We start from the raw sequence: 25,736 nt of genomic DNA, 5'->3' as shown, positions 1-25,736 counted from the left end.
GGGCAAGTATCACTTTGATGCCCATATCCTTGTTCAACACTTTGGACTTGGGGAAGCCTAGACCAAGCCCTATGTTACTATAATTGGTGAATGGGATCATTGCTCGCCCGTAAGGAATTATTGAGCATTTCCTCATAAAGGTTGGTGAATTTTTTATTCCTTCTGACTTTATTATTTTAGATTTTTAGGCAGACGAATAGGTATCAATTATTTTGGGGCATCCATTCTTAGCAACTGGAGGAGCTTTGATTGATGTTAGAGAAGGTAATCTCACAATGAGGTTAGAGTATGAAGAGGCGGTATTTAAAGTTTACAAAGTACTTAACACACTATCCCACTACAAGGACTTGTGCATGTTACTATAATTGAAGGGGACAAGTGTGGGGTGGTTAGTCCGCCAAAGATCTTTTCAGATTACTTCATTGAGGTGCCTAATCCACAACCACCACAACTCGACATAATACAAATTGATGAGCCTGAAAAGGCTAAAGTTGAAAAATTTATTGCCCTTGAGAGTTCACACCCAAGAGGCTTCAAAAGAATAAGAAGATGGAGACCAAGCGTGATAAAGAGAAGAAAAGAGAATGACTAAATCATAGTTGGGTCGTGCTGTGACACTAAATCAGGTGTTGTTTTGGAGGCAACCCAAGTTAAGTAGGTATGTTTTCCATTTAGCTTTTATTTCATATAGTTTTTATTTTTATTAAGTCACATATTAATGGGAAGTTTGGGTACCGAAAAACCTGATCTAAGGAGCATAGCCGAGACTAAGTTTGGGGTCCTCAGACCTCCTTGATATATAAATATGCTACTATCTAGTCCTAGAGGCCTCAGGGAGTATTTCTATCTCTACTTTTAAGTATACTTTGGGAACAAAGCAGATTTTTAAGTGTGCTGTAAGGAAATTTCCATTGTTAGGGTAGATTTAAAAAAATTGTTAAGAATAACTGAGATTATTCTTGATGGTGCTATAAGTGATTTCATAATGCAAGTGTTTTGTTTGTAAAAGCATGTTGATTAAGTGAATTACTGCTTTTAAGATATCTAGGCTCGTGATTATGACTCTTGTACTTGTTGTCTTAAAGTCAAATTCATGTTATTGTTTGGTTGAGTTTATGATGATCCTACATGGGTTAAGAATATGCAATGTGCGTGTGAGGTATTGTGTATTCCTTGTTGCGTGTGATATCTAAAACTTTCCTAGTGTATATGCAAAGCAAAATAAAGAGTGTAGGTTTGGGAGATGATATAGGAATTTCTTTGATAGCCTTGTTTTTGCCTTCAATTTGACCTAGTATTTGTGATTAATCCTAGTAAGCCTCATTAAGCCTTTAGCTTTTTCTTCGGTAGCCTCATAGGTAGCCTTATCTCTTCTTTGATAGACTTGAATTTGATCTAAAGCTCCTAGGTGCTTTAGTGTAAATTTAATTGAGTTAGGAATGTGAAATTGAAGAAAAAAGAGGTGAAATTGAAGCCCCAAAGTGATAGTTATTGGTGCTTAAAAGAATTGTTATGTATTATGGTGGGGAGTTCAGTAATTAAAAGAATAAAAATTTGTTCAAATTGAATGAGTTATTCATAGAATCCTCCCACCATAGTGTGTGTAAAAGAGCTTAATGAGATGGGGTGAAAAAAATGAATAAGGTAAACAAAAATCGTGTGATTTGGCTATTAGAATTGAATTGAATGTATAAATTAAAGTATTAAATCACTTAAGAAAGATAGTCACTATTTAGCCAAAATGGTTCCTACCTGTCCCTTAACCTACATTACAACCATTAAAGACTTATTTGATCCTAAGCTTTATCATTTTAATATTAGTAGAGTGCTACACTAAGGGCAAGCCTATGGTTCATTATGTGTAACATATGAATTCATTTTTAGAGTGAGGGTCAATTGATTTTTGTACCCATTATGTTATAAATTGTATTTATATAAGTGATTATAGGTAACTCTCTTATTGTGAGGGCACATGTTTGATGAATATGGGTGATTTGTAATAATATCTGGTATTGTGCAATTAACATGAGTTTGCAACTTGTAGAGTCAATTCTTGAGGCTAAGATTTTTTGAAGTAGGATTCTTGAGCTTTCAGTTGTGTATGTAACATGCTTAGTGAAGAAACTTGTGTTCCGTGTAGCCATTGTAGTACTAGCTTGAGTATCTTTTTTGTAGTAGAAGTGTAGAGTCTCCTCAGCTTATAATTCTTTGATTTAAGAGTTGTTCTAGGGAAAACAAGGCTTTAAGTATGGGGTGGTGATGTTGGGTGTATTTATGCACTCTAGTGTTACTATTCTAGTTCATTTAGCCTTATTTTGAGGATGATTTGCGTGTTTTATGTGTAATGATGATGTAAATAAGCATTTAAATGTCTAAGTATGTGATAACAATGGTTGAAAGTGTTTTCAAAAATGTTTGTACCTAATTGACACATTTAGAGTTCAATCGAGAAAACTAGTAAACTATCTTGAGCTAGGTGTTGTTCTAGTCTATCGTGTTGGATTTTATTGTGTTAACTGAGTTCCCAAATAATATACTTACATATGTCAGAGCTGTTAAGGACATGTATGATGGAGGGAAAACTCGGGTGAGGACGATGGGAGGAGACTCAGGGCATTTTCTAGTTGAGACAGGTTTGCCTCAGGGATCGACTCTTAGCCCATTCCTTTTTGCTTTCGTGATGGACGTGTTGATGCGGGGTATTCAAGGGGAGGTTCCTTGGTGTATGTTATTTGCGGATGATGTAGTTTTGATCGATGAGACGCGGGGAGGTGTGAATGAGAAATTAGAGGTTTGGAAGCAAACCCTTGAATCTAAGGGGTTCAGGTTGAGTAGGTCTAAGACTGAGTATTTTGAGTGCAAGTTTAGTGACTCGAGTCAGGAGGATGAAGTGGTGGTGAGTTTGGATTCCTAGGATGTTTGCAAGAGGGATATTTTTAAGTATTTGGGGTCTATAATTCAGGGGAATGGCGATATTGATGAGGGTGTCTCGAAGCGTATTGGAGCAGGTTGGATGAAGTGGAGGCTCACCTCAAGAGTTTTTTATGATAAGAAGGTTCCCCTTAAGATTAAAGGAAAATTCTATAGAGTGGTAGTCTGTCCGGCCATGTTGTATAAAGCAGAGTATTGGCCAGTCAAGAACTCCCACATTCAATGATTGAGGGTAGCGGAGATGAGAATGTTGTGTTGGATATGTGGACTTACTAGAGGTGATAGAGTTAGGATGAGACTATCTGGGAGAAGGTGAGAGTGGCGTCGGTGGAGGAAAAGATACAACAAGGAAGGTTGAGATGGTTTGGGCATGCGATGGGGAGGGGCAGGGATGCCCCAGTTCGAAGGTGCGAGAGGCTTAGTGCGAATAGCTTCAGGAGGAGTAGAGGTAAGCCGAAGAAATACTGGAGGGAGGTGATTAGAGATGACATATAGTATCTTTAGCTTACTGAGGACATGAACCTAAACAGGAAGGTGTGGAGGTCGTGAATTTGGGTAGAAGGCTAGTGTGAGTGTGTGGGCTGTAGCAAAGTGGTAGGAGAGCGCTTGTGTAACCGGGTTAACAATCCTAGGTCTATGTCCTTGAGTAGGAGCCTTCAGTCAGGAGGGTTTAGGTGTGGTAGGTGTCTTTGGTCTGGGAGTGTAAGTTACTACTAGGTGGGTGTCCTCTTTCTTATGTCTTATTACAATTGTTAGTATTTCGCTTATTTTTGTATTTCTCTATTATTTCTTTTGTATTTTATGTTTATTATTTCTTATTTCCTATTTTGTTTATGCCATCCATCCGGTTTCATGTTACATTACGGTCTTGGTGTTCTATTCTCTATCTTGAGTAGAGGGTCTATCGGAAACAGCCTCTCTACTTCTGCGGAGGTAGTGGTATAGACTGCGTAGATCTTACCCTTCCTAGACCTCACTTTGTGGGAATACACTGGGACTGTTGTTGTTGTATTTAGATAGGGAATAACTTGTTTATAATCTATAAAGTTCAATTGGATCGAAGTTGATAGTCAAAATAACAAGTTAAGGATCAACATGAGCAAGCTTTGTCTTAGAACAAGTCCCTGTGTAATCAATACTAGGCTTTTTTGATGGCCACTTATTACTTGGTAGACCAGGTACACTTGCGTGTGCTCTTGGGCACTGTCAACATCCCAATTATGAAACAAAAAGGTTGAACACCCCTTACCTACTAGCTTTATAGTCTAAATAAAAGATAGAATTTTCATAGGTTTAGCCTTGTACAACTTACCCACTCTAGTTTTTCCATCTCAGGAATGGCTAGAATCACTGTCTTAGTAGGAGAATTCAAGACAACATGATATGGAGCTAACTAAGTCATACCTGGAATACTATCAAAATCCAATATATTCAAAATGACCAAGTCTATCTAAGTCTTAGAATCCATAAATAACACGAAACAAGAATGATAAACATGGATCACTGCTACAAACTCTCCAATTAGAGAAGATACATGAAAAAGAGAATCAAGTATATCACAGACCAAGTTTAAACTCAAATTAAACTTAACAAATACATATGAAAAGGTAGACCCAAAATTAGTTAAAACAGAAGTCATCTGGTCACAAACTAGAATAACACCTATAATAACTGTATCAAAAACCTCAGTATCAGTCTTACTCGAAAAGACATAATAGTTAGCCCAGTCATCAATCTAGTCTAAATCCCACATTGTATGTGGACCACCACTCCCTACACCACCATTTCATCTCCCACCCCAATCTCCCTACTGATTACCACATCCACTCTGTGGACAAAATTCTGTCATTCTATCTCCATCTCTTTGCACTAGGACTATAGCCTGAGTCTACTACTATGCCTGGCCACCTGACTGTCTCAAAAGGAACTTTTTATTAAAGTAATAAAAGCTCTACAATAATACAAACCCCTCCCAAAAGAAATCTGACTAGTAGATGAGTTAGAATCTCTCTGGTCTCTTGTAACTGGCGGCTGAGAAGATGTCCCTACTATAGACTCATGGTAGAAGTTGGCAATGTGGACTGAATGGATTTGACTAGGTAGGCCTGGTGAATGACCCTTGGAATAAGACCCACTATAGTTACCCATATTCTGGGATATCTTGGCTAATATCTTAGCCGTACCAACCTTCTTAACTCCCTCAAGATTCTTCATATAAGCAGGCACCTCATTAAAACCCTTTCCTGCAAAATTCATGTGAATAGTCAGTACCGAAAAACAAGTGTTCAAACCCTTAACAAACAAGTAGATCCTCTCCTCCTTAATACTCCACAGGTAGGTAGCATAGCGATACAGGGCATTGGAACTTAGCCTCATAGGCTTGAACCGGCATACTCTCATGCTTGAGAGTTAGAAACTCATCATTCTTGCAGTCACTTCTCCAAAAAAAAAGATCATGAAACTAAGCCCAAGTCAATGGAGGTAATATAGGTGACTGACACTTTACATAGGCTCTCTACCATTTTTGGAGACCTTCTACAGTAAAAAAATCACAAACTCAACCCTATGTTGCATCATGATCCCTAACTATGCAACCTCTTATAACAGTCAATAATGAACTCAAAAGTTTCTTCCGAATCAATGCACTAAAATAATAGAGGTTTCATTTTAAGAACATAGTCAGCAACTCATGTTCATTCTCGGTCATAATGGGATCCAAAATAGGTTGAGGGATAACATCAATCCCTGAAGCCTATCTATCCTAAGAGCCATGGTAGTAGTAGGATTTGCACCCAAAACCTAGAAAGTTGGCATAGTGGAAGTGGCTTTTATGACAGCTAACCCAATTAGGAATGCTAATGCCTACTAAAAAAGCTCGATAAATATTGGGTGTAAAGATGTCTCTCCAACTGGTCTCGCTGCCTTTGGATTATCACATTCTCACCTGCTACCTTAAACTCCTCGAATAATCCTAGGGTGGGAAGGTGACATTGACCTATAACGACCTTGGACACTAGTTGGCGGATGTTGCTCTCCCTCTTCTTCTTCCTCTACTTCTTTCCTCGTCCCCTTACCCCAATATTTGGCTCTGCAGTTGGAGCTGCATATATAGGGGTTGCTACTTAGGCTCCATTAGACCTAGTGTTCACCATCTATGGGAAAAAGAATGAATATGATTAGATACCAATTTGGATCACCATATACCAATTAAAGTATAGCCATAACACAAAAGAAGAAAGAATTGATAGTTTTCCTAATGTTTATCCTATAGAATCATGAAAAAAAGTACATACGTCACCATACTATTTTGTATAACTTTATGGACCTATTTTGGTACATTGACATTGACGAACTTGGGATCTAATACCAATATTTTCATGAACCGAACCCACTGTGAGTGGAACCCACACTAACCCTCCAGTGGGATGACCAACTACCCATAATTATTAACCAACACTTAGGTAACATAAGCAATTAGTCAATTCTATTAACCCAAAAGCCATATCCAATGTTAAAATAAAACATAAGCATAATAAAATCCAAAAACATTGTACTTATAGAAAACTTCCTTGGACCCAAAAGTTGTTTGTACAAAAACTACTAAGGAATGTCAAAAGGGGATGCACCCTGAAAACAGAACAAAGGAATTTGAAACATCAACAGAAGAATCCATAGTAGCTCAAAATATGCATCTCACCCTTAAATTTGAATCAACCATTGGAATTGCAATTGAGATCTCACTGTAACCGCTGAAAGATGCTCTACACTCAACAAAAGTGAGAGCAAGTTTAGTATTAGCACACATTAGAGCACAAGGAAATAATAGTGTACTGGTAGGGTCTTTTGGTCAACCCAAGATGATATATGTGAAAACATAACTGTAACTGAGTACGACAAGCTAACACAATAGCTCACCATTTGGTAATATCTTTTTAGTCGACTATCCTTAACCACAGTCAAGAGCCTTATTGGGCAAAGTCATTATTAGTTAAACAAGAGTAACACATTAAGTCAAGTTAATAATACATGACTCAATGTCATGACTTGAGGTTACCCCCTAGTCACGACAACGGTGCTTACGGTCATAAGTGACCATAAGCTAACTCATGCGTTGGTACCTGTTGTGAGCACTAAGTAAAACTGATAATACGAGACATATGAGGAAAAACAACCGGTAATGCTATAAGGTTTTCAATACTAAAATATAAATCAATCATAAATCTAGACGTATAAATACATACTGAATAGACTAACAAATAATCGATAAAACTGACTAACTGTCTGAATATCTGAAAAGCCTCTAACTGACTGTCTATGGAGTTGATGGGACAAACCCCCAACTAACTCCCACTGACTGAAATAGAGGAATACTGAAATAACTAAATGAAGATAAACTTGTCCTCAAAAGATGAGGACTCACCACTGCAGTTGTTGCTGTAATGCTGAATTATCTAAGCATAGACAATAAATTGCGCATCCGAACCTATGATATAAGATATCATAGCGCAAAAAAAAATATGTGGTCATTACTTTGAATCTACTGGTATATGAGATGAGGTCAGGCTAAAATACTGTAATGCCCTGAGTCTGTACCCCAGACGCTATACGGTACTTACGACCCCGAAGGACTACAAGCTAACCCATGACTGATATCTTCTGTGAGCACTAAATAATAATACTATAAGAAATGCAGAAAATAGGTTGAAATGCCATAAGGTTCAAAATCATAAATAGTGATAAAGAATACCAACTACAATAATAATCTGCAAAACTGAATAATATCTAAAAGTCTAGGTTGAAAAAACTTTAACTAAATTATCTGAAGGTGGAGTTGATGGGACAAGCCCCCAACTAACTCCGACTACTAAACTACTAATAAACTACAATACTAAAATAGATGCATGCCCTCGATAGATGAGGACTCACTACTAAAACTGCTGCTGATAACTGGATTTGTCTATGTGCGATCAGGAACCTGAGTGTTCGAACCTATGATATGAGACATCATAGCACAAAAAAAAAGTATACGTCAATACGTGGAATATACCGGTATGCTAGATGGGGTAAGGCTGAATGCAAGGGTTCATATGCATGAACAATAACTGACTAAATGATATAAAGTAACTACATATGAAAGTACATAGATAACTAAAACTGTTGTAAATACTTAGCATGCAATACTATGCATATACGTGTATACTGTAACTGAGCTTTTACTAAAGCTGGATTTTGAGTTTTGATAACTAGTAACTAATATTTGAGATTACTAATAACTGAGTTACTAAAACTAATTGATTGTATCTGAAAGTCCTAATTCTGTAGAATTGAACTGAGTTCTATCCTGAGACTAAAACTGAGATGGTGGGAAATAATTATCTAATCGACATGCCCCTTTTCTGAATAGAGTTGGGGTCCAACCTATAACCCCAGCTAGGAGGGTGTCAGTATCGTACCACAGGTAAAGACACTAAAGAGTTACCCTCATCTAGCAAGTACTCTAATGAGAATGGTAGAACCCTCAACTGGCAGGTTAAAACAACTCATCAAACCTCAACTAACAGGTTAATGTCTCAACCTATATTGGCTACGTAGTTTTGGAATGCAAGGATTGCTTCTAAGGATCCCTCCCTCTACTGGAAGGCAAGCCCCTATCCTTGGGTTCACTCAGTGCTAAATCCTACTTCCAACTAAAAGACACTAAACTGAGTATACTGAATTAGACTGGACTGATATTGAGTTTACTAATTTTTCCTGAGTTCTGTAACTAACTAAGTTCTGCTGAGTTTTGTAGCTAACTGAATTCTACTGATCGTGACATGACTGATACTATTCTGTAACTAACACTGTCTCTAGGTAAATAACTAGATTGTCGGGTATTAAATACCCCTAGGACTCGATAGCATGAAAATAAAGCATAGAATAATCTTAAAATACATAACAATAGTTACTTGTCCATATTCATTCATAGAGACATTTTATCAAACACTTGTAGGGCATTAGCTTGTACATATACTAGCATGTCATGATTGAATCATTTAATTCACATGGACATTCTATCAAACACTTGGGGAGCACAACTTTATGCACATATTCATGGATAACATATAAGCATTGAAACTAAAATACTCAAACTTGCAAATTCATATAATTCCCCATAAATACTATTCTATTTTTCATGAATCTTATCATAATTATGGATTGAAAACCAAATTAACATCATAGATATGCGTACAATCAATTTCAAGCATTGAAATCATGAATCTATAACTTGTAAATTTAAAAAGAGGTTCTTGGGCATCATGGGTCCTTAATTGATGAGTTCTTGGAGTTCTTAGAGGAATTCGTGAGCTTTGTTCTTGATTTTTGAAACTAGGGTTTTCCACCTTTTGAGGGAGAGTGACTTAATCTTTGAATAAAGTGAATAAATAATGAGATAATGGGTTATTTAGGGGTTTAATTTTGTGATTAGACTGATTAGGACCATGGAAAAATACCTATTTACCCCTGGGAATGACTTAAAAGTCATCACTGGAAAAACCCGACCTGGACCCCTCGCGTGATACGACACTATCATGCAGTGTCATTAGAAATTGAGAACTGGGAAAATATACGATAAAATGATGCAATGGTATCACGTTGCCATACTTGATGCCACCTGAAAGTTCACTGCGATGCGGTGACATCAGGTAGCTTAACTGGAAAGAGGACAATTGTTAAATTAAGCCTTAGAACAATGCGCATGATGGTGGAGGCTCAGTGGATTTGACAGTTTCCATTTGTTCATGCACCATGACGTGTTGAAGTGCCAGCTGGCACACTCTTTTACTAAAATGGCTCTAACTCCTCGCCTGGGTATCGAATTTGGACAAATATTATATTGTTTGAAACCTGGATAAATTTCCTACACATTAGTAATCTCAAAACTGAAAAATACTGAGTATTTTTAAAAAATTATATATAGGATAAATGATGTATTGAGGGTTAATTTAAGTTAGGGAAATATGGGGCATTACAATATCTCTCCCTTGGGAACTTTCATCCTCGAATAAGATTGATTAAGTTGAGAAACACTGATAGACTGAGCTTACACACTAAACATGCATATCTAATGCACAAAATACATGACTAAAGCTACTGACAAGCTGATTTCTCATACTGAACATCCATATCTGATGAATGGGTACATACTAAACTAATTTGTGAATGCATGATTGGATATGCAATGGTAAAGAATACCAAGTTTATAACTGTCACCAAACATGGAAGTTAGTAGAGCTAAAGAAGACTGTTACCTTGAGCTGAATCTAAGTTTGCAGAGAAGAGGTGAGTATACTTGTTCTGCATATCTGCTTCTGCTTCCCAAGCAGCTCCCTCAATAGACTGATTTCACCAAAGAACTTTAACCAAGGGAACTTTTTTGCTCTTTAGTCTACAAATCTGGTGATCAAGGATCTGAATTGGAACCCCTTCGAAAGAGAGATCATTCTGAATGTCTATGCCCTCTAAGGGAACTATGACTGTTGGGTCACCAATGCATTTCTTTAGCAAGGAGATGTGGAATACTGGGTGTACTGAAGCTAGATCTAAAGGCAACTTGAGCTCATAAGCTACATTTCCGAAACAACTGAGAATTCTATAAGGACCGACATATCAGGGACTGAGTTTTCCCTTCTTGCCAAACTCTTTACCCCCTTCATAGGAGAGATTTTCAAGAACACAAAATCACCGATCACAAAGTTGAGATCCTTTCTTCTCATATCTGCATATTATTTATGTCGGCTTTGGACAACCCTAAGCCTTTTTCTCATCAGTTGAACCTTCTATAAGGTATCAAACAATAATTTAGGCCCTACTACTGCGGCCTCACCTACCTTAAACCAACCAATTATAGATCTACATCTCCTACTGTAGAGAGCCTCAAACAGAGCCATCTGAATACTAGAATGGTAGATGTTATTGTATGAGAATTCGATCAAAGTCAAGTGGTCATCCCAACTAACCTTAAAATTGACAATGCAGGCTCTTAACATCTCTTCTAGAGTCTGAATGGTCCTTTCTACTTGACCATCTGTATGAGAGTGGAAGGCTGTACTGAGGTAAACTCGGGTACCAAGACCCTTTTAGAATGCTTTCCAGAAATAAGAGGTAAACAAGGAACCTCTATCTAAGATGATAGACACTGGGACTCCGTGTAATCTGACCAACTCTCTGATATAAAGTTTAGCATAGTCCTTGGCTGAATAGGAAGTATGAACTGGCAAAAAATGAGCTGATTTGGTTATCCTGCCTACAATAACCCAAATAGAATCATGTTGATGATGTGTAAGAGGCAAAGACATCACAAAGTCCATGTTCACTTCTTCCCATTTCCATGTAGGAATATTGAACTCCAGTATGGACCCACTAGGCTTCTAATACTTAATCTTAAACTGCTGACATGCAGAGCACTTAGCTATAAACTCTGTAATATCCTTCTTCACCCCACTCTAACAATATATCTCACGCAAATCATGGTACATCTTAGTGGCTCCTGGACGATTGAAGTATCGCACACCATGCGCTTCTGCAAGAATTCATTGCCTCAATTCATCTACACCTGACATACATAAACAACCCTAGAAATACAACACACCATCTCTTTCTTGGGAGAAAACCTTTACTTTTTGATCTCTCACTAACTTTTTCAACTTTACTAGACTGGGATCTTTATCCTTCTTTTCCTTCACTTCAGAAACTAGATATAATTTTGAACTATTCTGCACCCATACACTACCCTCTATTAAATTGACTAAGCGGACACCTAGTCGGGTAATCTGAAGAACTTCCTGAACTAACTTTTTCTTTTCATCCTCAACATGAGCAACACTACCTATCGACATTCTGCTGAGAGCATCAGCCACTACATTGGCCTTGCCTGGATGATACAGAACACTCATATCATAATTTTTCAATAACTCTAACTACTTTCTCTGACATAAATTCAAATCTTTCGGAGAAAAGACATACTGCAAGCTCTTGTAATATGTGAACATATCAATATGCACCCCATACAAATAATGCCTCTGAATCTTTAAGGTAAAAAATATAGCTGCAAACTCAAGATCATGAGTCAGGTAATTCTTCTCATGGGTCTTAAGTTATCTAGAGGCATTGGATATGACCCTACCTCTCTGCATGAGGACACTACCCAAACCTACTTTAGATTCATCACAGCACACAACAAACCCATCTAAACCATCTGGTATAGTCAAGACTAGGGCTGAGGTGAGTTGAGTCTTCAACTCTTGAAAACCCTTCTCACAAGAATTTGACCACTAAAACTTGACATTCTTCTGAGTCAATTTGGATATAGGGGATGCAATAGACAAAAACCCTTCAACAAATTGATGGTAATAGCTAGCTAAACCCAAGAAACTTTGGATATCTGATGGAGAGATAGATTTAGGCCAGTTTCTCACTACCTCAATCTTTTGAGGACCAACTCTAATGCCATCACCGAAAATATTATGACCAAGGAATGCTACTAAGTGCAAATTTTGGCGAACAATTGATGAGTTTTAAGAGTCTAAAGTACAATTCTAAGGTGATTTGTATGATCATTCTCGCTATGGGAATAGAAAAGAATGTCATCAATGAAGACTATAATGAACATGTCCAAGTACTACTTGAAAACATGATTCATTAAGTCCATGAAAGCTACTGGGGAATTTGTAAGACCAAAAGAAATGACTAGAAACTCAAAGTTACCATACCGAGTTTCTGACTGCTATTTTGGTGATGTCACATTCCCTAACCCTGAGCTGATGATAGCCTGATCTGAGGTCTATCTTAGAAAAGTAACTGGCACCCTGAAGTTTGTCAAACAAGTCATCAATTTTAGGAAGTGGATATTTATTCTTGACTGTGACTCTATTCAATTGATGGTAGCCTATACACATTCTAAGAGAACTATCTTTCTTACACACGAATAAGACTGGTGCAGCCCACGGGGAAATACTGAGTCTGATGAATCCTTTATCTAGGAGATCTTTTAACTGCTTTTTTAACTCTTTGAGTTCTGCTGGTGCCATTCTGTATGGCAGAATAGATATAGGTTAAGTGCCTAGAAGAAGGTCTATTCTGAAGTCGATTTTCCTTTTGGGAGGAACTCTAGGAAAATCTTCAGAAAACACATCTGAGAATTTATTTACTACTAGAACTGACTCAAGACTGGGAGTCTCCAAACTAGAGTCATTGACTTAGACAAGATGATGGACACATCCCTTGGAAATCATTTTTCCCACTCTAAGGTATGAAATGAACTGACCCTTGGGCACTACGGTACTACCCCTCCATTCAAACACTGGTCATATGGAAATTGAAAATGAATTATTCTATTTCTACAATCAACTGAGGCATAGCATGAATGGATCCTATCTATGCCAAGAATGATATCAAAATCTGCCATCTCTAGCTCTACAAGGTCTGCTGAAGTAACTTTCTAAGATATCATAATCGGACAGTTCCTGTATACCCATTGGGCTATCATAGATTTACCCATTATGGTAGAAACTGAGAAACGCTCTGCTAGGATTTCTGGACTGACTCCAAAGTTAGTAGCTATATAAGGAGTTACGAAAGATAAAGAAGCTCCTAAATCTATCAAGGTATAAATATGCAAATGGAAGATTTGTAACGTACTAATAACCATATTAGAAGAATTTTACTGATCTTGTCTAGAGTAAAGTTCATAAAGACTATTTGGGCATTGCCCACTGGTGGCACTAGAAGCGGGACCCTGCTAATTCGGGTGACCCAACTGAGCTGAAGGATGATTATACTGACACTGAGAACCTGACTAAGAAAAATCTCTGACTTTGTGGCATTGCTTGCCATACTCGAAACAAATATCACTGCCAGCTTTGTAGATACCCTGATGGTTTCTACCACATGTCTGACAAAGAGGATTTGTTTGAGCACTGTTGAGACTACCCTGATATTCAGAGCCTGGCGCCCTATCTTTGCTACCATTTTTGAACTTAGGTACTGGAGCACTAGATGAGGACGGAGCTATAACCAAAGACTTTGGATGAAACTAGGAACGGCTATCGCCCTCTGACTTAGGCTAATTAAAATTAAAGCTATCTCTCTCTCTATTTTTAGCCTCTTCTACCTGTTGAGCATGAACCATAAGACTGGATATCTTTATCTCCTTAATCAACATCACAGTCTTGTATTCCTTAACCATACTATCTGATACCCTAGATACAAACTTGCTCATTCTGGACCTACTGTCTACCACTACATGGTGAGCATACCTGGCTAAATGAGTAAACTTAAGGGAATACTCTTTCATGCTCATACTGCCCTTAGATTGATGAACTCTAACACCTTATCTTCTCTCAGCTCTAATGAAAAGAATCTATCTAGAAAAGTATTAACAAACTCTTCCCACTCTATGGGCTCTACATCTGTGCCGTTGTCTACCTTCCACTGCTTAAAAAATATAGAGCTACATCTTGCAGCTGATAGGAAGCTAAATTAGCACTCTCACTGGAATTTACTCCTATAATATTTGTGACTTTCTAAACCTGATTAAGGAACTCCTGTGGGTCCTCTTCTGACTTAGATCCTGAGAATAGGGGAGGATTCATTCGGGTGAAGTTTTAAATCCTGGCAGTAGCAGTATTGGCCATTGGGTTGGCTTGAACAGCATCTGGCCATTCGTTATGAGTTGTTACGAAATTGGCTAGAGTAGTGAATACATCTTTGAATTCTGCATGAGAGATATGCTCATCCAGGGGATCTGCCTGAACGGCCTGAGGTACTGACTGATTTTTTGTCCTTGTTTTGTTAGTCTTATTGGGAGGCATGTTCTATAAATGGAAGGAAAAATGAATTAGACAAAAAGTTTTACTTGAGATCATGCTCACTTGCACGATATGAATACTGAAAGAAGGGAAACTTTTCCTAAAATATCTCATAGCCTCCTGTCCATAAATGTGATACGCTACACACCCATGCACAAGACTCTACTAAATGTGGCATTCAGACTCCCTAGGACTCTGTTGAACCTTAGGCTCTGATACTAATTTTGTAATGCCCCGAGTTTGTACCCCCAGATGCTATACGATGCTTACGACTCTGAAGGACCACAAGCTAACCCATGACTAATATCTGCTATGAGAACTGAATAATAATACTGTAATAAATATGGAAAATAACTGAAATGCCATAAGGTTCAAAATATGAAATACTGATAAAGAATATCAACTATAATAATAATTTGCAAAATTGAATAATCTCTGAAAGTCTAGTCAGAAAAGCCTCTAACTGAACTGTCTGAAGTTGGAGTTGATAGGACAAGTCCCCAAATAACTCTGATTACTGAACTACTGATAAACTAAACTACTAAAATAGAAGCATGCCCTTGATAGATGAGGACTCACTCCTGAAACTGTTGCTAATAAATCTATCTGTCTATGCGCTGTCAGGAACCTGAGCGTATGAACCTATGATATGAGACATCATAGCACAAAGAAAGAGTATGTGTCAGTACATGGAATGTACGGGTATACTAGATAGGGTAAGGCTCAATGCAAAGGTTCATATGCATAAACAATAACTTACTAAATGATATAGAGTAACTGAATGTGAAAGTACATGGATAACTAAAACTATTAAAAATACTGAGTATGTAATACTATGTATATGTGTGTATATTGTAACTGAGCTTTTACTGAAGCTGAGTTTTGAGTTCTAATAACAGAGTAACTGATATTTGAGATTACTGATAACGAAGTTACTGGAACTGATTGACTGTATCTGACAGTTCTAATTTTATAGAACAGAACTGAGTTCTATCTTGAGACTGAAACTGAGACTGTGGGAAATAATCAACTAATCGACATACCCTTTTTTAAATAGAGTTGGGGTCCAACCTGTAACCCCAGCTGGAAAGGTGTCAGTACCATGCCATGGGTAAAGATACTGAAGAGTTACCCCCATCTGGCAGGTACTCTAATGAGAATGGTGGAACCATCAACTGGGAGGTTAAAGCACCTCATCAACCCTCAATTGATAGGTTAATGTCTGAACCTATTCTGGCTACGTAGTTCTGGAAAGCAAGGATTGCTTCTAAGGATCACCCTCTCTACAGGCAGGCGATCCCCCCATCCTTGGGTTCACTCGGTGCTGAAACCTACTCCCAACTGAAAGACACTGAACTGAGTATACTGAACTAGACTGGAATAATACTGAATTTACTAATTTTTCCTAAGTTTTGTAACTGACTGAGTTATACTGAATTCTGTAGCTGACTGAATTCTACTAATCATGACATGACTGATACTATTCTGTAACTAACACTGGCTCTAGATAAATAGCTAGATTGTCGGGTATTAAATTCCCCCAGGACTCAATAGCATGAAAATAAAGCATAGCATAATCTTAAAAGACATAAAAATAGTTACTTGTCTATAATTCATTCATAGAGACATTTTATCAGACACTTGTAAGGCATAAGCTTGTACATATACTAGCATGTCATGATTGCATCATTTAATTCAGATAGACCTTCTATCAAACACTTGGGGAGAACAACTTTATGCATATAATGATGGATAACATATAAGCATTGCAACTAAAATACCCAAACTTGCAAATTCATATAATTCCCCATAAATACTATTCTATTTTTCATGAATCTTATCATAATAATGGATTGAAAACAAAATTAACATCATAGATATGCGTACAATAAATTTGAAGAATTGAAATCATGAATCTATAACTTGTAAATTTAAAAAGAGGTTCTTGGGCTTCATAGGTAAAAGGACCTATGAATGAACACCTAACATACCTAAATTGGTGAGTTCTTAGAGTTCTTAGAGGAATTCTTGAGCTGTGTTCTTGATTTTTGAAACTAGGATTTTCCACCTTTTATGAGAGAATGACTTAATCTTTGAATAAAGTGAATAAATTATGAGATAATGGGTTATTTAGGGGTTTAATTTTGTGATTAGACTGATTAGGGCCATGGAAAAAATACCTATTTACCCCTGGGAGTGACTTAAAAGTCGTCATTGGAAAACCCGACTTAGACCCCTAGCGAGATGCGGTGCTATTGCACTGTGTCACTGGAAATTGAAAACTAGGAAAGTGTACAGTGGCGCGATGTGGTGGTAACGCATTGCCATACTTGATGCGACCTGGAAGTTCATCGAGATGTGGTGACATAGCGTAGCTTCATTGGAAAGAGGACAAATGTGAAATTGAGCCTTGGTGTGACACACCATGATCGCAGAGGCTCACTGCATTTGACAATTTCCATTTGGTCATGCTCTGAGATGCACTAAAGTGCTAGTTGGCACAATGTTTTACTAAAATAGCTCTAACTCCTCGCCCGGGTATCAGATTTAGACGAATCTTGTATCGTTGGAAAGATGACTGAATTTTCTATGGATTGGTAAGCTCAAAACTATAAAATACTGAGTATTTTAAAAAAATTATATAGGATAACCCATTAACTGAGGGTTAATGTAACATAGGGAAATACGAGATATTACAAATACATAGGTTCATGTGCATGAAATACTGACTTACTAAATAGCATGAGATAATGACATACTAAAAAACATGAGATATCTGATGCATAATTTGCATGAAAGCTGTAAAATTTGAGAATGCATGACCAACCATATAACATGATACTGAAGTAGTCTGTAAACTGAGATACTAAAATTTGGTAATTGAATAACTGATAAACGGTATGCTATGGTCACACAAACCTAAACTTATATCTATACTAAATGCTAAAATAAGACTGTGTGAGGTATCATCTAACCAAATTGCCCTAATCTGAACTAATCCACGTCCAGCCTGTAGTACCAATTGGAAGGGTGTCAGTACCGTGCCATGGGTACTAACGCTGGCTTTGTGGATCCACTAAAGAGTCACCCTCAACTGGAGGTGCTCTAATAAGATATGTGTTACCCTCGACTGGTAGGTAAACACTTTATTAACCCTCAACTGGCAGGTTGATATCTCTAACCTATATTGGCTATATAGTTCTGGAACCAAGGGACTTCTACTAAATGTCACACCTTCTACTGACAGGTGATCCCCCATCCCTGGGTTCACTCGGTGCTAAATCCTACTCCTAACTGAACTGACACTAATTACTGGACTGAGCTAAGTTTGACTAAACAAAACAACTAATCATGGTAACTAACTGGATGACAATGCTCATGGTTTATCTGAAACCATTTTGAAAATACTGAAATTATGGAAATAGGTAATTATCGGGTATTCATAACCCCCAACACTAAATGTAAATAACAGCAAAGGCATGTAAAATCTTCAAAAAAACAATAATGGGGAATCATTCTAAAAAATCATTCTCTTTGGCATTTCATTAAGCACATGGGAATTAAGGCTTTAACATTGGGATGACTTTAAACATGATGAGATAGCATGATTACATGACTAAAAACCATAATTTGAGGATTTATCCTAAATAGTGTGAACATGACATGGGAACTTCAACATCCACAACATACTATAATCCATTCCACTTGAAAACAATTGTAATCTTCACTTGAAATCAAAATAACAAGTAATTCATGGAGATAATTCATTTAAAACAAGGAAAACTCATAATTTAAAATTTAAAAAGGGATTCTTGGAATCCATGGTGAAAGTAAACCATAGATGAACATCACACATACCTTAGACCTTAAATCTTGAAAGAAGAATACGAATATTTAAGCTTCCTTGAATGTTCTTGGATTGGGAAAGTTGATTTATTGGCTTCCTAAGAGAGAAAGAAATAGAATTTGATGATCTTAGGGATGATTAGGGTCTGTTTCTTGAGAGAAATTAGAGAAAAGTGGGAAAATCATGCCCAAATCAACGTTTAACATCGTGTTTTTATGAATTGGGGTAAGGGAAAAAGACTTAATTGCCCATTAGAGATTTAAATTCGTAACTGGGATGCCGTTTACAGCTTCACCATGATGCAGCAAAAGCCCCTATCACCATACCCACCGCAACGCACCACTATCGTGGTGAGGTTCTGGAATCGAAATCCAAAACATTCCCCAATCCTCATTCAAAAAATTTGAAACTTCCCCAAGATATGCTCTTTACACCCCTGCACATGAAGTAACTCAAAAACTTACGTCTCAGAGTTGAGAAGTTCAGTTTAAAAATCCTCAGAGTTAAGAGGCCAAAAATAAGACTAAGTCCCCAACACTTAGTGAAATTTTCAGGTTCTATCTTTTTATGCGAGCACTATGAGCTGAACTGATCTATGAAAAGTATGTAGTATTACAATATCTCCCCCTTGGAAACATTTGTCCTTAAATGAGACTGATTAAGCTAAGAGTACTGAAGGAACTGAGACTACATACTAAATATGCATAGCTAAAAACATGATCACATGACTGGATCTGAAATATGACATATGGTTGAATATCATGAATAGAACTAATTCCTTGAATACATACAATGACATGAGAATGGTTTTAAAGATCAGATAGAAATGAGAGAATCAACTTATGAGTATCCATTACCTCAAACTGGATATGGTTTCATGAAAAAGAGATGAGAGGTTTAAGACATGAAAACTTGAGGTGTTACAACATCTCCTCGTTGGGATAGTTCATCCCCTGAATGATACTAAGCACCCTCATTTATTTACCATGAGCATGGTCTTATTAGATCACCTTTTAGTTGAGGGTGACTCTTTAGTGGATCCACACAGCCAGCGTTAGTACCCATGAATTGCATGAACATGACATGGGAACTTAAACATCCATAATAAACTATAATCCATTCCACTTAAAAACAATTGTAATCTTAAATTGAAATCAAAATAACAAGTAATTCATGGAGATAATTCATTTAAAACATGAAAAACTCATAATTTAACAATTAAAAAGGGATTCTTGGACTCCATGGTGAAAGGAAACCATAGATGAACATCACACATACCTTAGACCTTAAATCGTGAAAGAAGAATACAAATCTTCAAGCTTCTTTGAAGGTTCTTGGATTGGAAAAGATGATTTATTTGTTTTCTTGGAGAGAAAGGAATAGAATTTGATGATCTTGGGGATGATTAAGGTTTGTTTTTTGAGATAAATTGGATAGAAGTGGGAAAATAATACCCTAACCAACGTTTAATCTCATATTTTTACTAATTGGGGTAAGGGGAAAAGACTTAATTTTCCCTTAGAGATTTAAATTCAAAATTAAGATGCTGATTATAGCTTCAATGCGATGCACCAAGGCCCCTATCTCTATACCCACTGCGACACGCCACTATCTCAGTGAGATTCTAGAATAGAAATCCAAACATGCCCCAATCCTCATCTAAAAAAAACAAAACTTTATCGAGACATTCTCTTTACACCCTGAATATGAATTAACTCAAAAATTTATATCTCGGGGTCGGGAATGACAGTTTAAAAATCCTCAGAGTTAAGAGGCCAAAAATAATACTAAGTCCCCAACACTTAAAATTCTAAGGTTCTAGGCCTCTTATACAAGCAATATAAGTTGAACTAAGCTAAGAAAAGTATGGGGTATTACACTCAAGTACCAAAACCCAAGTCAAAAATACCTAACTCAATACCCAACCTAACAATAATAACAACAATATGCCCCTTATATTTATACCATTAGCCCAAATCTCTCAAGGATCCAAATAATCTCAAGGAAACAATTATTATACAATTTAGTGCACATAAGAAACTAGAATAAGAGTACAGCACATAATTCTTAGTTTACTCAAGGACCGTCATGCTCAGCTGAACCTTGTACATACAAGTTAAGAGTCTTATGGTTGCCTGCTATTCATGACCTACAGGAGATGAGATCTTTTGCATGTACCAAAAAATCTAAAAATTTACTATTTTCCAACCTTATGACAACCAATCCCATGAAAATGTCTAAATATTGGTATATCCCATAATAGTAATCAATAGAAAGTCACAAAAAATCACAGAAACAATGATAACATCCAACACTTGTAACAACTGACATAAATCAAGACTAATAAAGTATCTCATAAGGAGTAACTTGGATTTGGGGGAGGTTCTTGGGCTAAGTCTTGTCTTAAAGGAAAGACTAACAAAGCATCTCATAAATTAAGACACAATGTGGTAGTGTCAACTCTTGCCCATGGAGCATAACTTGCTGTTCGAAAGTCCTTGGGAAAATTTTTGCCTCTAAGGCAAGAGTTATAGAGCATCTCATAAACCAAGTGACAATGAGGCACTGTTAACTATTGCCCATGGGGTGTAACTTGTTATTTTAAAGTCATTAGGCTAAGTCTTGCCTCTTAAGAAGAGTTATAGAATATTTTACAAATCAAGACATAATTTGGTAGTGTTAACTCTTGCCCATAGGGCTTAACTTATTTTTAAAAAGTCTTTGGGCTAAGTCTTGCTTCTGAGGCAAGGGTTCTAGAGAATCTCATAAATCAAGACACAATGTGGTAGCGTCAATTCTTAACCATGGGTGTAACTTGTTATTTGAAAATTATTGGGCTTAGTCTTGTATTTAATGCAGAGTTATAGAGTATCTCATATATTAAAACACAATGTGCTAGTGTTAATTCTTGCCTATGGGACGTAACTTGTTGTTTGAAATCCCTTGGCCTAATTTATTTTTTTGGGGAAAATTTTGGAATTTTATTGATTAAATAAAAAACTTACAGTATATTAGGCCCAACACCCTTATTAATCCACACATAAAATAAAAAAACAAACCTAAGATAAAAAGTAGCCCAACTCAATGACCCAAGTCCGCTACATCTACATATACTATAGGGTTTCCTAATCCAAACTATACTTTCCATTTCCTAACCCTTACATCTGTATCGATGTTGTCGCCACATGCTAACTCCACATTCATTACTCTTCTTCTTAGGGTGATCAACATTCTTGGTTTAAACCTACCATTTCATGCTTTATCAGCTATCAAGAGTTATTTTTTCCTTTTCTTTCTTGTTTTTTATTTCACTGTTTCTTTGTTTGATCTTTCTTTTTCCCAGCTGAGCTTTTTGATAGATGGTGTAAGACTGCAACACTTTATAGGATCAAGTCTCCTGGTAGCTCATCCTTTCATCTAGTAAGTTGTACTACTATAGTTGGTTATCCTTTTTTGTATACTCATCCTTTTCTTTTTGTAGGTGAATATGGAATGAAGTTCAAGCACTTTCTCTAAGATTGATTCAACCTAGGATCCTTCCATTTTGTTGGGCACTTTTTGTTGGTTGAATTAAATAGGCTAGATAGTATTTCACCTTTTTTACTGACTATTATGCTCTTGTAAATATGCTTTGTGAAAAACTGTATGTTAAGCCTTTCCAGCCCCATCACCCCTTGCTTGGTGATACTCTTAAATATGGAAATTGTCTCTTATCACTACTAAGTATTCTCCTATTGGTCAATGTTGAACAGCTAAAATTGCATTTATCTATTGCTCTGTTAGCTAAAAAATCAGTTAATTTATTTTCTTCTCTAAGTGTATGTTGAAATTTATGCACCTTCCCTGCCAATAAAGATTTAATGTCCTCTACCATATCTAAAATAATCCATGGACATGGCCATTCTATTGCATGATTTTATATACCATCATTGAATCTATTTTGAAGATTGCTTGATTATAACTAGATTTATGTATATGTTTGCTTGCTTGTAATAAAGCTATTATTTTTGCCTACATACTGGATGTATCTTCCATTTGTATGCATTTTTCATATAATAGATCACTCTTTTCATCCCTGACACAAAAGGCGTAGAAACTAGGTCCTAGAATCCCTCTAAAAGCCCCATCAATGTTATATTTGACCCTTTCAGTTGGAGGTAATTCCCACATAACCTTTAACACCTTTAGAGGGGGTGAATATGTTTCCAAATCCTTCAAAATTCCTCTTCATCTATTTGTAAAGTTCCTCTTTGGTTTTCTCACCATCAACAAGGTCAACAAATTCCTAGTAACATTTAGAATGCTCCTTTGGTATGTTGTTTGTATTCCTTCATGTTTGCTATAATTTCTCCTTCTTTATATCTCCCACATTATAATGGTTGGTACAACATTATAATATAGAACCAGTCCTTACCTCACATCAGCATCCCACCAACTCATTATAACCTCTCTAAGAGAAAGATTTTATATGTATACCTGCATAAGAAAAAGACCAAGTCCTATTAACAGTAAAAGCCTTGAAAAAAGACATGTGAGATGGTCTCCTGATTAGGAGCTTCACAACACCATCATCTTGAAGGTCTCTTATATCTCCATCTTCTAACTCTATCATCTACTGGAACCTTGTATTTCCATGACCTCTACATAAACATGCCATCTTAAATGGCAAAACTTTTACCCTAATTTTACTGTAAATGGTGTTTATTTGCTCCTTATACGTTATATATATTCCCAAGTATAATTGATTGTAAATTGTCCTCTTATTTCCAGCATCCATATTATCACTACCCTTTTCTTCCTGTGCAGCTCTGGCATTATCCATTATGTAACTAGAATATTTAGCTGGTAATATTTCATTGAGAGTTATTTCATCCCATTCACCATTTTTGGTCAGTTCCCATACAAATTGGTAGCTCTAGTCCCAAGGGTAATTTCCACCGATAATGGTATATAAGTCTCCTTATCCATTCCAATTATCATGCCATATTAAATATTTTCCTCCCTTCACTTTCCATCTAATTTGGTGTTCAATTAGCTCCTTTGCCTGCAACATTTTCCTCCATACTTAAGATCCATTATTTCTTGTCCTTTATATCACCTGTTTATGGGTTTCCTTCTTGCAGTACTTATTATTCATGTATGAACCCCAGATAGACTTTTTAGTCCTAAAATTTCACTAAATCTTGCAAAAAAATTGCCATTGATACATCCTGCAGCTATCTAAATCCCAAACCTCCCTTATCTTGTGGCAAACATAAATTCTTCCATTTGGTCTAATATCTTTCGTTACCTCCTACAACTGCTCTAGAAAAATTGAGAAATCATTTTCTGTATTTATGTAAACACATTCAAAGGAGGATTCATGACTGACAAGCAATGTATTGGTATACTTTGCAACACAAGATTTATCAATACTACTCTTCCACTATATGATAGTAACTGCTCTTTCCATGCCTAAAGTTTTGACCTTATCTTTTGTATAATCTACTGATAATATGCTTTCTATTTCCTTTTGTAAAAAATAGGGCAACCCAAGTAATTAAATGGAAATTCCTTTCTCGGTATTCCTATAGCCACTTCTGCAGTAATTACATCTCTTTGTGATACACTTTAATACAGATAAATAGCCCTCTTTTCTTTATTGATCTTTTGTCCTGACACCCTCTCATACTTCTCCAAAGTTGGTGCTATTAGCTTTATAGTTCTTACCTCTGCCTTATATAAAATGATCATATCATCTGCAAATGCAAGATGATTGGTCCACAGACTTCCTCTAGGCAGTCCAAATCTTTTGAACTCTTTCATTGTCATTAATTTGTTCAATTATCTAGATAACACCCATGTTGCTAGGATAAAATGAGTGGGAGATAGTGGATCACCTTGTTTCACCCCTCTTGTAGATTTAAAAAAAAACCTTGGTTGTCCATTAATTAGTATGGAATACCAATTATTGCTACCAGCCTGAAAATTATGTCAATAATTCTTTCCCCAAATCCTAACTTCCTTAATACCATTATCAAGAAAACCCATTCCAATCTATTATAGGCCTTCATCGTGGTGTCTTGCTTTTCTTCCTAATTTTAGTGCTTATCTCTTGTACCAGTAAGATGTTTTCTGCAATACTCTGTCCCTCTACAAAAATAGATTGCTCAGTAAAAAATTACAAGGAAGCACTTTTTAAATTCTCTCATGAATAATTCTTGAGAAAATTTTATTTACAAAATTTCTAAGGGATATTGGTCTTATGTCAGAAAAGATGCTCATATTTGTGTTATTGGGTAAAAGTACCAAATTTGTATGAGTTAAAAATCTTGGTAACTCCACCCTTCAATGAAATGGTTTCATCGTTATATAAAAATCCTCCCCTATTATCTCCCAAGTATCTTGGAAAAAAGCTCCAGTCATACCATTTGAACCTCCTGCACTACTCCTATTCAAACCCACAACTGCTTGCTTGACCTCTTCTTTTTCTAGTATTTGCTGTAACTCAATATTTTGTTCCTCGGTAATCACCCTTAGTAACTCAGCAATCATATAATAATCAATTTCTTCATCCAATTTGGTAAACTGTTTATTGTAAAAATCTACTGCTGCTTCTACTATTACTCCCTGGTCCTCTAGCCACTAACCATTCTCATCTTGAATTTTTCTTATTTTCAACCTATGTCTTCTCCCATTCACTACTGCATAAAAGAACTTTATGTTTCTTTTTCTATCTCTAAACCATTCCATTCTTTCTTTCTGCTTACAGAATTCTTTCTCAACATGCAAGTATCTCATCAATTTAGCTTATTCCATATGTAGTTTTTCTCTATTTTCCACAGTAGGATCCTCCTCAAATTTGCTTCCATCACCTTTATTGTATCTTTCAATGTGGCAATTTCTTGAAAGACATTCCCCAATTTTTCACTTCTCCATTTTGTTAGAACTTTCTTCACTTTTTTCATCTTGTGCTGAAACACAATAAATAGATTTCCTTCAAAGTCTGTTTTCCAGTTCTGCCTGATTAATTCTTTGAAGGATTCCTCCTTAATCAAGAAATTTGAGAGTTTGAATGGCTTGTTAACCTTTTCATTGTTGCTTTTAAGATTGTTCAATAGTGGTGTATA

The 25,736-nt window shown here is 36.5% G+C and overlaps 1 long non-coding RNA gene across 1 annotated transcript; it reads left to right on the top strand.

Annotated features, from left to right (window-relative positions):
* The first annotated feature begins 21,493 nt into the window (after nt 1-21,493).
* LOC124898885 lies at nt 21,494-22,282 on the top strand. The gene is made up of 2 exons (XR_007055705.1): nt 21,494-22,027; nt 22,109-22,282. It is a non-coding gene; the product is annotated as an uncharacterized LOC124898885 (long non-coding RNA).
* The last annotated feature ends 3,454 nt before the right edge of the window (nt 22,283-25,736 follow it).

The sequence above is a fragment of the Capsicum annuum genome, chromosome 5 (genome assembly GCF_002878395.1).
Source record: "Capsicum annuum cultivar UCD-10X-F1 chromosome 5, UCD10Xv1.1, whole genome shotgun sequence".
Classification (NCBI taxonomy): domain Eukaryota; kingdom Viridiplantae; phylum Streptophyta; class Magnoliopsida; order Solanales; family Solanaceae; genus Capsicum; species Capsicum annuum.
Note: the sequence above shows the minus strand (reverse complement) of the source record. Positions and strands in the feature narration are given on the sequence as shown.